Source organism: Papio anubis, chromosome 10, assembly GCF_008728515.1.
Source record: "Papio anubis isolate 15944 chromosome 10, Panubis1.0, whole genome shotgun sequence".
In the NCBI taxonomy this organism is placed as follows: Eukaryota; Metazoa; Chordata; class Mammalia; order Primates; family Cercopithecidae; genus Papio; species Papio anubis.
In genome coordinates this window covers 116,256,845-116,269,546 of record NC_044985.1, presented here as the reverse complement: position 1 = coordinate 116,269,546, position 12,702 = coordinate 116,256,845, and the positions used below count along the sequence as shown (strand labels likewise).

The window sequence follows — 12,702 nt, the reverse complement described above, 5'->3', positions numbered from 1 at the left end:
AAATAGACAAATTGTATTGCATCAAACTAAAAAGCTTGTGAACAGCAATGGAAACAGTTAATAGGGTGAAGAGACAACTCGAAGATTGGGAGAAGATATTTGCAAATCATACACTGGTAAAGGGCTAATATCCAAAATATACAAGGAACCCAAATGACTCAATAATTTTAAAAAAAAACCCTATTTTAAAAAGGCAAAGGACTTGAACAGACATTTCTCAAAACAAGACATACAAATGGCCAACAGTTATATGAAAAAGTGCTCAATATTGCTAATCATCAGAGAAATGCAAATTAAAACCACAATGAGATATTGCCTCGCACCTGTTAGATTGGCCAGTATAAAAAAGATGAAAGATAGTAAGTGTTGACAAGGATGTGGAGATAAGGGAACCATTATACACTGTTGGTAGTATTGCAAATTAGTACAGCCATTTTGGATAAGAGTATGAAGGTTTCTCAAAAGACTAAAAATAGAATTACTTGGAGGGCTAGGTGTTGTGGCTCATGCCTATAATCTCAGCACTCTACTCTAGGAGACCAAGGGGGAAGGACTGTTTCAGGTCAGGAGTTCAAGACCAGCCTGGACAACATAGTGAGACCCTATCTCTACAAAAAAAGAGAATTACCTGTATCATATAATCCAGCAACCCCACTACGGGGTACATACCCAAAGGATTGAAATCTGTATGCGGAAGAGATGTCTGCACTGCCATGTTCGTGACACCATTATTCACAATAGTTGAGATATGGAAATAACCTAAATGTTCCTAAACAGATAAATGGATTTTTAGCACATGGTGTATTTACATAACGGAACACTAGTCAGCCTTATAAAAACAGGAAATTCTGTCATTTTCAACAACGTGGATGAACCGAGAGGATATTATATGGAGTGAAATAAGCCAGGCACAGAGGGGAGGTGAACGGGGAAGAGGAGAGGTTTGTCAACGGGTATAAAATTACAGCTAGTAGGAGGAATAAGTTCTGCTGTTCTGTTGCATAGCAAGGTGACTACAGTTCATAATAATGTATTGTATATTTTAAAACAGTTGAAAGACTGGATTTTACTGGTTTTGGTTTGTTTTTTTTTTTTTGAGACGGAGTTTCGCTTTTGTCGCCCAGGCTGGAGTGCAGTGGCGTTATCTCAGCTCACTGCAACCTATACCTCCTGGGTTCAAGCAGTTCTCCTGCCTCAGCCTCCCAAGTAGTTGGGATTACAAGTGTGTGCTACCATGCCCAGCTAGTTTTTGTATTTTTATTAGAGACGGGGTTTCACCATGTTGGTCAGGCTGGTCTCCAACTCCTGACCTCAGGTAATCTGTCCTCCTCGGCCTCCCAAAGTGCTGAGGTTACAGGCGTGAACCACCACGCCCAGCCAAAGATGGGATTTTAAATGTTCTCATCACAAAGAAATAATAAATATTTGAGGGGGTGGATATGCTAATAAGCCTGACTTGATCATTCCACAATGTATACATGTATTGAAACATCACATTGTACCCCATAAATATATACAATTTTTATTTATCAATTAAAAATAAAATAAAAGTGGCCAGGGCATGGTGGCTCATGCCTGCAGTCCCAGCACTTTGAGAGGCTAAGGCAGGTGTATTGCTTGAGTCCAGCAATTCAAGACCAGCCTGCACAACATGGCAAAACCCTGTCTCTATAAACAATACAAAAATTATCCAGGCATGGTGGTGCACACCTGTAATCCCAGCTACTTGGGAGGTCACTTGAGCCCAGAAAGCAGAGGTTGCAGTGAGCCGAGATTGTGGCTGGGAGACAGAGCTAGGCCCTGTCTCAAAAATAAAATAAAATTAAAAAGAAAGAATAAATACACGCAAAATAAAATAAAATAAAAGCTATAAACACATCCACAGATAAAGCAACCCCATTGGTCACAGTGAATGCCTCCTCCTCCCCAGCCTCCCCAGCACCCTGGTGCAAGGTTCAAGGTGCCCAGGGGGCTACACGGTTCAGTCCCAAGCTGGGTGTGTGTCCAGCACGAGCTCATCAGGTTGCAAGGGAGTGAGATGGGTTCCTGGCTTCCCCAACCTCAGCTGCCACCCAGGATCCCGTAGCCTCTGGCAGCAGCTCATGGCTGGTTCATTGGATCGGCAGGCAGCTCAAATCCCCAAGAAGCTGTCACATGGTGCAGTCAAATCGTATCTTTCCTTGTCTATATTTTGCATAAATAATAATTTTAAAAAGCTCCTACGATCCTATGGAACCAAACCATTGCAGGGACTGCTGTCAGGAATCTGTGTGGAGAGGTCTGAAGGTAGCTCCTTGGGGAGAATTTTCCTTTACTCTAAGGAGCCCAGACAGGGTGGGTGGAGGTGGGGAAACCGTGCTGGCTGATAACAACAAATTTGCAAATCTGGTGAACAAAGAGTACCAGAACAGGGCACCAGGGCCTGGCCACCTCCCTGCCAAGGGTGGATGGCGGCCTCATCTTTTGACAGGGGGCTTCTGTTTCCTCCTTGAAGGGCAGCTCAAGAGCCATGTGGCTGGTTCCCAGGCACCATGCCAAGTGCATTGGCAAAGACTGGCATCCCTAGTGGCAAGGCTCTATCAAGGGGAGCTTCCAGTTCCTTGTTGGTGTTGGGGTCTGGTGTACGCACTGGCAGTAAATGTGGAAGCTGTGGTCAGCTGTGGTCAGTAGACCCTGGGGCCGCCTTAGATGAAGGGGTGCAACTGCAAATCTCACACAGCTTCCGGAAGGCCTCTGGAGCCCCTCTGGGAGGCTGAGATTCAGGGAGCCTTTCTCTAGGGGCAGAGGCCAGTTATGCAGTTGCTAACCCGGTGGGGAGGCCTGTTCCTAGAACCAGTGGGGCCAGGACAAGATCAGATGCAACGTCAGCACCCAGGACAGAAGGGCACAGCTGGGATCCCCCTTGAGTCCTCCTGAGAGGCTGCAGGGAGTGTGCTGCTTTCCCTGGATCACAAGGCTTCCTGTGCCAATCACTGGATATGTGCAGGGGCAATGGCTCAAGGGAACTCGATGGACAGGGGGCTCCGAGTCTGGTGGGGACTGAACCTGTGGTGCCCTCTGGGGTCTGTGCTCTGCAGGGAGTGAGACGCCCCTGCTCACAGGGAGTTGCTCAGCCTGGGCATCCTGCCCAGTACTTAAGCACTTCAGAACTCACCTGGACCTTGGGGTTTGGTTAAAGGGACGTTAGGCACTCCTGAGCGCCTACTGTTTGCTCAGCTCACCACATGCCTTGCCATAGCCCTGGGCAGTGGGTGCCCCAAGAGCTCATGTTTAATATTGAGCTCCATGCTGGTGCCTTCACTCTTCATGCAGGTACCACTCCACACAGTTCTTGGGTGTCCCAGAAGAAGGGAATTGGGTGCCCCAGGCCAGGGGTTGATGCAATACCCACTCTGGATTGCAAGCCTTCAGCGGATTGCGGAGGATTAGAGTTTAGTGCGTCTAAGTGGATTGATGGATTATATGATCTTTTTCTTTCTTTCTTTTTTTTTTTTTTTTGAGACAGAGTTTCACTCTTGTTGGCCAGGCTGGAGTATAATGGCACCATCTTGGCTCACCGCAACCTCTGCCTCCTGGGTTAGAGTGATTCTCCTGCCTCAGCCTCCTGAGTAGCTAGGATTACAGGCATGCACCACCATGCCCAGCTAATTTTGCATTTTTAGTAGACACAAAGTTTCTCCATGTTGGTCTGGCTGGTCTCGAACTCCCAACCTCAGGTGATGGCAGATCACCTCAGCCTCCCAAAGTGCTGGGATTACTGGCGTGAGCCACAGTGCTCGGCCTATATGATCTAGTTTTAACCAAACTCATCTTCCAAAATGGCTGAGTGGCTCACACAAGATTCGTGTAAGGAATCTGCAATGAACCCCAGAAAACCAGAGGAGGTGAACCACAGCAGAAGGGAGAGCTGGGAATTCCTTATTACTCCTGGCTAAGCTCAGGGTACAGACCTGACCAGAAGTTAGCCCCTAAAATAAAAATTCAGCAAATAAAACTCTTTGAATTTCCCCTACTCTGTGGTTACTGCTGAAGTTTGCCCAAGGTGCCTTGTGCCTGGAGCTGTTAAGTCATCAGCAGTGTGCAATCCTCATGGTTGGCAAGGTGTCTAAAACTAAGCTTTCAGAACTGAAGAGAAACCTGTGCAGTCTTTTTTCCCAGCAATATTTAAAGTTTTGTGCTGTTCAACCCAGTCCTTCTTAGTTATTTCCCTAAGCAATGATAAATATTTGGAAAGCTCTTTTAAAGTTTCTTGCAAGATAGCATGAAACAAAAAACACCTACCAACGGGCAGACACTTATTCTTTCTGATGCAGGAAAAATGGCAGAAACAATGAGCAGTAAATGATCTGTCGACAAACCAAAAGGCATTTCTTTGTCAGCAAACACCGTCGAAAGATGTAGAGAAAACACTGCCGAAGATTGGAAGAAACTCGTGTTAGAGCAAATTACCCAGTGTGGGAGGTTTGCTTCGCAGTGGGCTGAAAGCACAGATGTTTCCAACATGGCTCAGCTGAAGGTATTTGCCAGGTTCTGTTCCAATACTGAAATACACAAATCGCTTCTTTCTTTTCTTTCTTTCTTTCCTTTTTTTTTTTTTTTTTTTTTTTTGAGCCACTAAAGGGAAGATAGAGCAGACAAGATATATTGCCAACAGTAAATGCCTTCTTTAATAAAAACAATGTCATATGGGAAAATGGTAAAAATGCAACCACAGATAGAATAGCTACTCAGAAAGGGATTTTTAAAAAAGGATTCTGGATATGAATCAGGGTGCAGAGGTAGCTTCACCCTTACCCCTCACTCATTGGCTCATCCACGGTCTAATCAGCGCAGGAAAGAGGTAGAAGCCTGGAGGGCACAGAATATTGCAGGAGACCGACCGTAGGCTCATGTTATACAGCCAAGACTGTGGCATTAGAGTAGAATCTTTCCCATACTTGGTAAGGAGATTGGGTGTGACCATGAAAACTTTCCAGCCACACAGAATGACTTATCTTCATGGCAAAATACTGAAGAGGGTTGCCCCAAGTTCCCCTCCCTCTCTGTTAACTTTCCCTCTCTCTGTATGTATGTATGTATGTATGTATGTATGTATTTTGGAGATGGAGTCTCACTCTGTCGCCCAGGCTGGAGTGCGGTGGCACCATCTCAGCTCACTGCAACCTCCACCTCCCAGGTTCAAGCGATTCTCCTGCCTCAGCCTCCTGAGTAGCTGGGACTACAGGCACCTGCCACCAAGCCCAGCTAATTTTGTGTATTCTTAGTAGAGATGGGGTTTCACTGTGTTAGCCAGGATGGTCTCGATCTCCTGACCTTGTGATCCACCTGCCTCAGCCTCTCACGGTGCTGGGATTATAAGCGTGAGCCACCGTGCCCAGCCCTCCCTCCTTATTTTTAAAAATTTATCAGTAATTTTTAATTTATTTCTTCCCTGTGATTTTTTTTCCCTGTGAATATTCTTTTTTTAAAATTTAGATTCAGGGGTACATGTGCTTGTTTATTACATGGGTAGACTGCATACTGGTGGAGATTAGGCTTCTAGTGAACCCAATACCCATAATGAATTTGTACCCGATAGGTAATTTTTCAATCCTCACCCCAACTCCTACCTCCCTCCTTTTTTTTGAGAGGGAGTCTCGCTCTGTCTCCCAAGCTGGAGGCAGTGGTGTGATCGTGGCTAACTGCAACCCCCGCCTCCAGGTTCAAGAGATTCTCCTGTCTCAGCCTCTGGAGTAGCTGGGATTATAGGCCCCCGCCACCCACCTGGCTAATTTTTGTATTTTCAGTAGAGACAGTGTTTCACCATGTTGACCAGGCTGGTCTCAAACTCCTGACCTCAAGTGATCCGCCTGCCTCAGCCTCCCAAAGTGCTGGGATTATAGGTGTGTGGCACCATGTCTGGCTAATTTTTGTATTTTTAGTAGAGATGGGATTTCACCATGTTGATCAGGCTGGTCTCGAATTCCTGACTTCAAATGATCTGCCCACCTTGGCCTCCCAAGTGTTACGATTACAGGCATGAGTCACCGCACCTGGGCTCCCTCCTTCCTAAAGACCAAAGTGCTGACACTTTTGAGATGACAAGAGCTATCTGTTTTAGACAATCAGGAAAAAGCTTGAAAAATAATTTTACTTTTCTTGCATCTGCTCCTTCCAGGTAAAGATGTCCTCTCAATGAAAAAATGAGAAAGTAATCATCTTGGAATGAAAACTCATGCCAAAGAAAACATGTTTTAGAACTGAAGTTTGAGAATGTTTTCATTGACATGTGAATTTTGTGGTCAAAAATGTATTTGACTGATACAACCCTCATCCCTACATATTTTTAAAAAACTTGAAAGCAGATTATATATTTGAATCTGTTTTTTAAAATGTAGATATAATTTACATACCATAAAATTCATCCTTTTATTTCGTTTTTTAGACATAGATTCTCACTGTGCTTCCCAGGCTGGAGTCCTATGGCTATTCACAAGTGGGATCATGGTCCTCCAATATTTTTGTGACAGCTACTAAAACCCAGAATTAAAAAAGAACAACCCTGAGAGCCAGGCCTTGTAAAACTGATGTTTTAAAACTGATGTTTTAAAACTGTTGTAAAACTGATGTTTAAAACTGATGTTTTAAAACAGTTGTAAAACTGATGTTTTACAATTTTATTTCAAGGTTTTAGTAAATAAGAAAGCATATTGAATCACGTTACTATTTCTTGCAAAAGCAAGAAGCTTTTTCGCACCTTTGTAAATGTACAAATAAATTTGTAATACTGCAAAATTTGCTGGAAAATGTGGTTGATTTCACCTTTATTTAATTCTTTTCAATGTTCTATTGGAGCAGGTGTGGTACTCACTAAGCATGGCTCTATTGGGATGGGTGCTCCAGAATGCTTTTGGAGGGAGGTCACAAACACCTGGAGTCAGCTCCTTCCTCACCTCTCACCTGGGCCTGTCACTACCCCCATACTCCGCCCAAAAGACCAGACGCTTCTCCTGGCAGCAGCCAGAGTGCTCATTTTCCAGCCAGGGTGAGTCACAGCCCTCCTCAAAGACCTCCAACCACACCCCTGTACCCAGACTTCATGGTCTCCCATGCCCTACCCCCACTCTCCTGACCCCTCAGGCTTTCCCCACTCTACCCACCCACCCCCACCCCTCTGATCCAGTCCTTGGCCTCCCAGAGCACCTTCTGGCACTGTCCCAGGGCCTTTGCACTGCTGTGCTGCCTTGCTTAAGCCCCACTCTATTCAAGTGTCTTGCTCAATCGTCTGCTCCTCAGCAGCCCCTCCTGGTCTGCGTTATCCACCCCTCCAGATACCGTGCCCACACTCACTCATGATTTTTCTCCTAGGAAGTAGTACCGGCATTACATTGTCTAACACTTCCTTTTATTATTGCTTTGTCTCCTAGGAGAATGGAGACCTTCAGGAGGCAGGGGAGTCTTCCTTGTTGAGAAATCTATGCCCAGCATCCAGATGTCCCGGGAGGGTCCATGGGCTCTGGGCTGCTGCCCTGTACCCAGAGCTCCTCAGGCGCTCCTTGGATCTCCTGACCTGGAATGGGCACTGGGGGTCTGGAAGCATCTCAGTGGCTGTGACTTGGGGCAAGCCTCTGCCTCATTGGTCCCTTGGTCAGGTGCAGGGGTGTGGAATGATCCTAGTGGGGAGGCAGCAGAGGATTGTGTCAAAGCCCCATGGGGATCCCCGCCCCAGCAGCCTCCTTGGGTGGGTTGCAGAGTGGCGGGAAGCTGCTCTTCTTCAGGTGTCCTGATCCACCCAAGTCCTTGGGTCTACCAGGTGCTATGAGGATTGAAGCTAAGAACGATGGGGCACACAGTCTCGGTGTGTCCTATCCAGGGTTGGAGGACGTCTCTGGGTCCAGGCCTGCTTGGTCTTCCTCAGGCTAGAGGCAGGGTGGGGGCTGAGTGGTTTGGGTCCCTTTATTTATTTATTTATTTATTTATTTTTTTATTTATTTATTTTTTTTTGAGACGGAGTCTTTGCTCTGTCGCCCAGGCTGGAGTGCAGTGGCGCCCACTCGGCTCACTACAAGCTCCGCTTCCTGGGTTTACGCCATTCTCCTGCCTCAGCCTCCCGATTAGCTGGGACTACAGGCGCCCGCCACCTCGCCCGGCTGGTTTTTTGTACTTTTAGTAGAGACGGGGTTTCACCGTGTCAGCCAGGATGGTCTTGATCTCCTGACCTTGTGATCCGCCCGTCTCGGCCTCCCAAAGTGCTGGGATTACAGGCGTGAGCCACCGCGCCCGGCCTAGGTCCCTTTATTGTCTGGGGTGCAGGCAGCCGCATGGCACAAATCCGCAGTCTCTAGGGTTGGGAGGAAGAATCAGAGAGCAGCCTGGGGGGAGGTCCTGGGAGTCCCAGGCTCAGCTCCCAGGGCGCCCTGGGTTCCTGCTCCCTGAAGGGGATGCAGAGGGAAGAAGGGCAGCGCTGCTCCAGCTAATGCTGGTTTATCTCTAGGGGGTGAAGGTCCAGCGGCAGGTCACCTGTATGTGTTCACGCCGGAAGTGGCAGCTCAGGACGGGGAGCAGGGCAGGACGCCTGGAGGTGGGGAGCAGGATAACTCCAGGGTGGGGCGCTCAGGGAGCAGCGGCCGCCCCCAGCAGCAGCAGGGTCCCGGCCAGCAGAGGCAGCGACGCGGGAACCGGGTGCGCAGCGTCGGTGGTGCCGGCGGGAGCGGGAGGCGCGGTGTCGGTGGTGCCGGCGGGGGGCGCCAGGTCGCAGGCCGTGTAGGGCTCCAGGCAGGCGGCAAAGGCCATGACGTGCGCTACGAAGCTCTGCTCCTGCACACCGTGCACCAGGTGCGCCTGAGGACCGCGCGCGAACACTGCCACGTCTTCGCCTCCGTGGGTCTCGGACGACAGGGGCACCGCCGCCTGCTGCCGGTAATCGGGGCTCCCTGGTAGAAGGGTGAGTGCAGTTCAGGGCAGGCGGGCAGCGTCCCCCTCCCGCGAATGCCCCCATCCCTGGCACTCTGGTCCCCCTGAGCGGGCCATTCAGCCTCACTCACCGCTCTCACTCTCATTCACGTCTGGTCGCACGCCGGAGTTGAGCACGTAGCCCGGGCCATTGCCGTACAGGATGGACGTGTAGGCTTTGCTATCCTGAGCCTTGCTGGGGGCCAACCCTGTAGGGAGACGGGGGTCCCTGTAGTTGAGCTGACCACAGCTGTGGGAGTGCCTCCTATGTGCTAGGCACCACCACTTTGCCTGTTCAGGGGCTCTGTCCTCACAATAGGGCTGGTGCCAGCATTACACACATTTGGCAGAGGAGAAAACTGAGGCTCAGACTTCACCTACATAACTGATGCAGCAGCACCTGCCACTCTCCCCAGGCCTACCGAAGATGGAGCTCCCTCGAAAGGTGTAGCCACCAAAGGAGAATACGTGGGAGTGGTCAGCAGTGATGAGGGTCAGCGTGTCCTCCTCGCTGGTGAGCTGGCCTGCCCTCTCGATGGCGTCATCGAACATGACCGCCTCGGTGAGCGCATGGTAAGCCAAGCCCTCATGATGACCATGGTCGATGCGACCACCTGCAGGAAGGCCAGAGGAGGGTGATGCTTGAACTTGCCCTGCCCTGCCCCGCCTTCCTCCACTCCCCAGGGGCCACCACACACCTTCCACGAAGAGGTAGAAGCCGCGGGGGTTCCTGCTCAGCAGGCGCAGGGCAGCCTCTGTCATCTCCAGCAGGGAGGGGTCCAGTGTGGGGTCTCGGTTGATCTCATATTTCATGTCTCCAGGTTCAAAGAGGCCTGTGGGACAAGGGGCTTGGTAGTGGTTGGCAGGCTGCGAGCAGGAGAGTGCTGGCTGATGTGCACACAGGCTTGGATGGCACCTTCTGAGACCATCTGAGGAATGCCAGGGCAGGAAGGGGGTCATTACCCATGAGATGGGTCACAGACTGGTCCAGGGATGCCTGCATGAGCTCAGTGCGGTTCCACACGTACCGGGCACCCTGCAGGGATAGAGCCAGGCCTCAGCCCACAGCCCTGAGACCCACACACTTGCCCTCCTCCTGCCATGCCTCCCACACCTGCCAGCCCCCATCACCTGGTGCTTTGTCAGCCATTCCTGCACCAGGTACTTCCCATCCAGTCTGATTCCATTCTGGCTGGCATCACTTGGGTACTCAGGGTCTGGGGTCCCCCTGGGAAACATGTACTTGCGGCCTCCACCCAGGATCACCTGGGGACAGAGGATGGGGCAGGTGGGTTGGGGGCCTAGTTGGCCCCATGTCCCCTCCTCATGCACAGCCCCTGGCTCCCCTCCCCAGGGCAGTGGGAATGGCCCAGGCTGGGCTGCACATTCCACGTCCCCAACCCCACCTCCAGACCCTGCTGACCCGGATCAGGCTTTTGGTTGCCTGGATCTGAGCCTGTGCCCCCACCTTCCCCTCTGCCTAGCCCCAGCCCTTGGCCTTGGGGTCGCACGTCAATGTCCACGTTGGAGATGAGCTGTGTGGCAATGTCCTGGCAGCCATCCTGGCGGGCCGAGGCAGGCATGTCAGCATCTGAGTACCAGTTGCGGTTCACCGTGTGTGCGTAGGTGCCGGCTGGCGAGGCATGCTGCACCCGTGTGGTGGTCACCACTCCCACTGACTTTCCTGAGGGTGACAGGGGTCAGGATTGGTGACCGAGGTCTTGGGCCTGGTCCTGACCCCACAGCGGGCCCTAGCTCACCTGCTTTCTTGGCCCGGTTCATCACGGAGATGACCTCATTGCCGTGTGTCGTGTTGCACTGGTTATAGCGGGCGGCTGCACTCAAGCCGATGGTCTGGTAGTTGGCCTTGACCCCGCACAGATAGGCTGTGGCTGTGCCTGCGCTGTCTGGCACCTGTCTGTCCACATTGTACGTCTGGGAATAGAGACACCCTGAGCTCTACTTTGGGGCTTCGGCAGCATTTACAGCCAGGGGCCAAGTCCTACCCTGATTTAAACCCAGGCAGCCTGTACTGCATCGGGTTCCTAGTATCCCCACTTCGCCTCCCTCCTGCTGCGCCCAAGACATGCAGGGGCCCTGGGTGCTGCTGCTGCTGGGCCTGAGGCTACAGCTCTCCCTGGGCATCATCCCAGGTAATGAGGCTCCCCAAGCTGTTCCGCACACAGGGCGCCCCCTCACCAGGCTGACCTGATCTCTACTCTTCCCCTGGCCAGCTGAGGAGGACCCAGCCTTCTGGACACAGACCCCAACCAGGGGCCTGGTTCTGGTCCTCTGGGGTCCTAACTGCTCCCAGCTCCTAACTCAGGCCCCAGCTGTCCTGGCTCCCTCCCTCCTGCCACACTCCATATCCTTGACCCCCTCCTCTGCTTGGAGGACTCTGAAGTGGCCCAGCCCTTACCTTGGATAGCGCCACGTATGGGAAGCCGTCCATGGCCAGGGGCGTCTCAGGCCCCAGTTTGCCATTCTTCTGCCCCTTTAGGATCCTAGCGGCTGTCACCGTGGGCACCCCCATCCCTGAAGGGGCAGAAATGTGTGAGTCCTGGGCCCCAGGGCTGGCCTGGAATCACCAAAGGTCCTAGGTGCTGGGGCTGTGAGGGCTGCAGGGCTGGACAGGCCTTGGTCACTCACCATCACCCAGGAAGAGGATGAGGTTCTTGGCGACCTTCTGGATGGGCTGCAGCTTCTTGGCGGCATCCAGGGCCTCAGCTGCATGGCGGTTCCAGAAGGCTGGGTTCTCCTCCTCAACTGGCCAGGGGGAGAGTAGAGATCAGGTCAGCCTGGTGAGGGGGCGCCCTGTGTGCGGAACAGCTTGGGGAGCCTCATTACCTGGGATGATGCCCAGGGAGAGCTGTAGCCTCAGGCCCAGCAGCAGCAGCACCCAGGGCCCCTGCATGTCTTCGGTACAGCAGGAGGGAGGCGAAGTGGGGACACTAGGAACCGGCTGCAGTGCAGGCTGCCTGGATTTAAATCAGGGTAGGACTTTGTCCCTGGCTGTAAAAGCTCCACGTCCCTCCCCACACCCCTTGTGTCCATCTTGACCCCACCCAATCCTGTGACCAGAAGCCAAGCTTGCTGAAGGGAAGGGACCGTGTGTGGCTCATAGTGTCTTGTGGGAGATCCGTTGCCACTCCTTTGTTCACCTCATTCAAGGTGTGAAGAGAGGTGAGACTGGAAACACACAGCCTAGGCCAGGGCCCAGGTTAGGGCTCATCATACCACGAGCCCCAGAGGAGTGTGAAAGGAGGCGTGTGGGGTGGCCTGGCTGCCCTAGAACCCACTTGGTGTGTGTGGGTGCCCACACCTATGTCCTGAGGACACAGGCTGGGGAGGGGCCAGTGCCCTGGGTTGGCCAGGCCTGGACTGGGTCTTCCACAGCAGCTTGTACACTTGAGGTTGACCCCTGTTTTCTTGCACAGGTAGATTGAGCCTGGGGTGAGTTTGTTTTCCATGAGCCATGGGCACACCCAGAAGTGTAGCCTCTGATAAGGAGCTCAGAGAGTTTGGTGACCTCAGGCTGAGTTCAAAAGTATTGCTCCAGTCCAGACATCCCACTCTGAGTGTGTAGTCAAAGGAATGCAAACCAGGGACTTGAACAGATACTGCACACCCATGTTCCCAGCAGCATTATCCACAGCAGCCAAGAGCTGGAAGCAACCAAGTGTCCAGCAACAGAGGAATGGAGAAACCAAACAGGGTGCACACATACAATGGAGTATGATGCAGCCTTGAAAAGGAAGGCGACCCTGACAC

At 51.7% G+C, this 12,702-nt stretch overlaps 2 pseudogenes; both read right to left on the bottom strand.

The window, feature by feature from the left end:
* Nucleotides 1-8,199: 8,199 nt before the first annotated feature.
* Nucleotides 8,200-8,919, bottom strand: LOC116269229 (annotated as a pseudogene).
* On the bottom strand, nt 8,826-10,210 carry LOC116269203 (annotated as a pseudogene).
* Nucleotides 10,211-12,702: the final 2,492 nt, after the last annotated feature.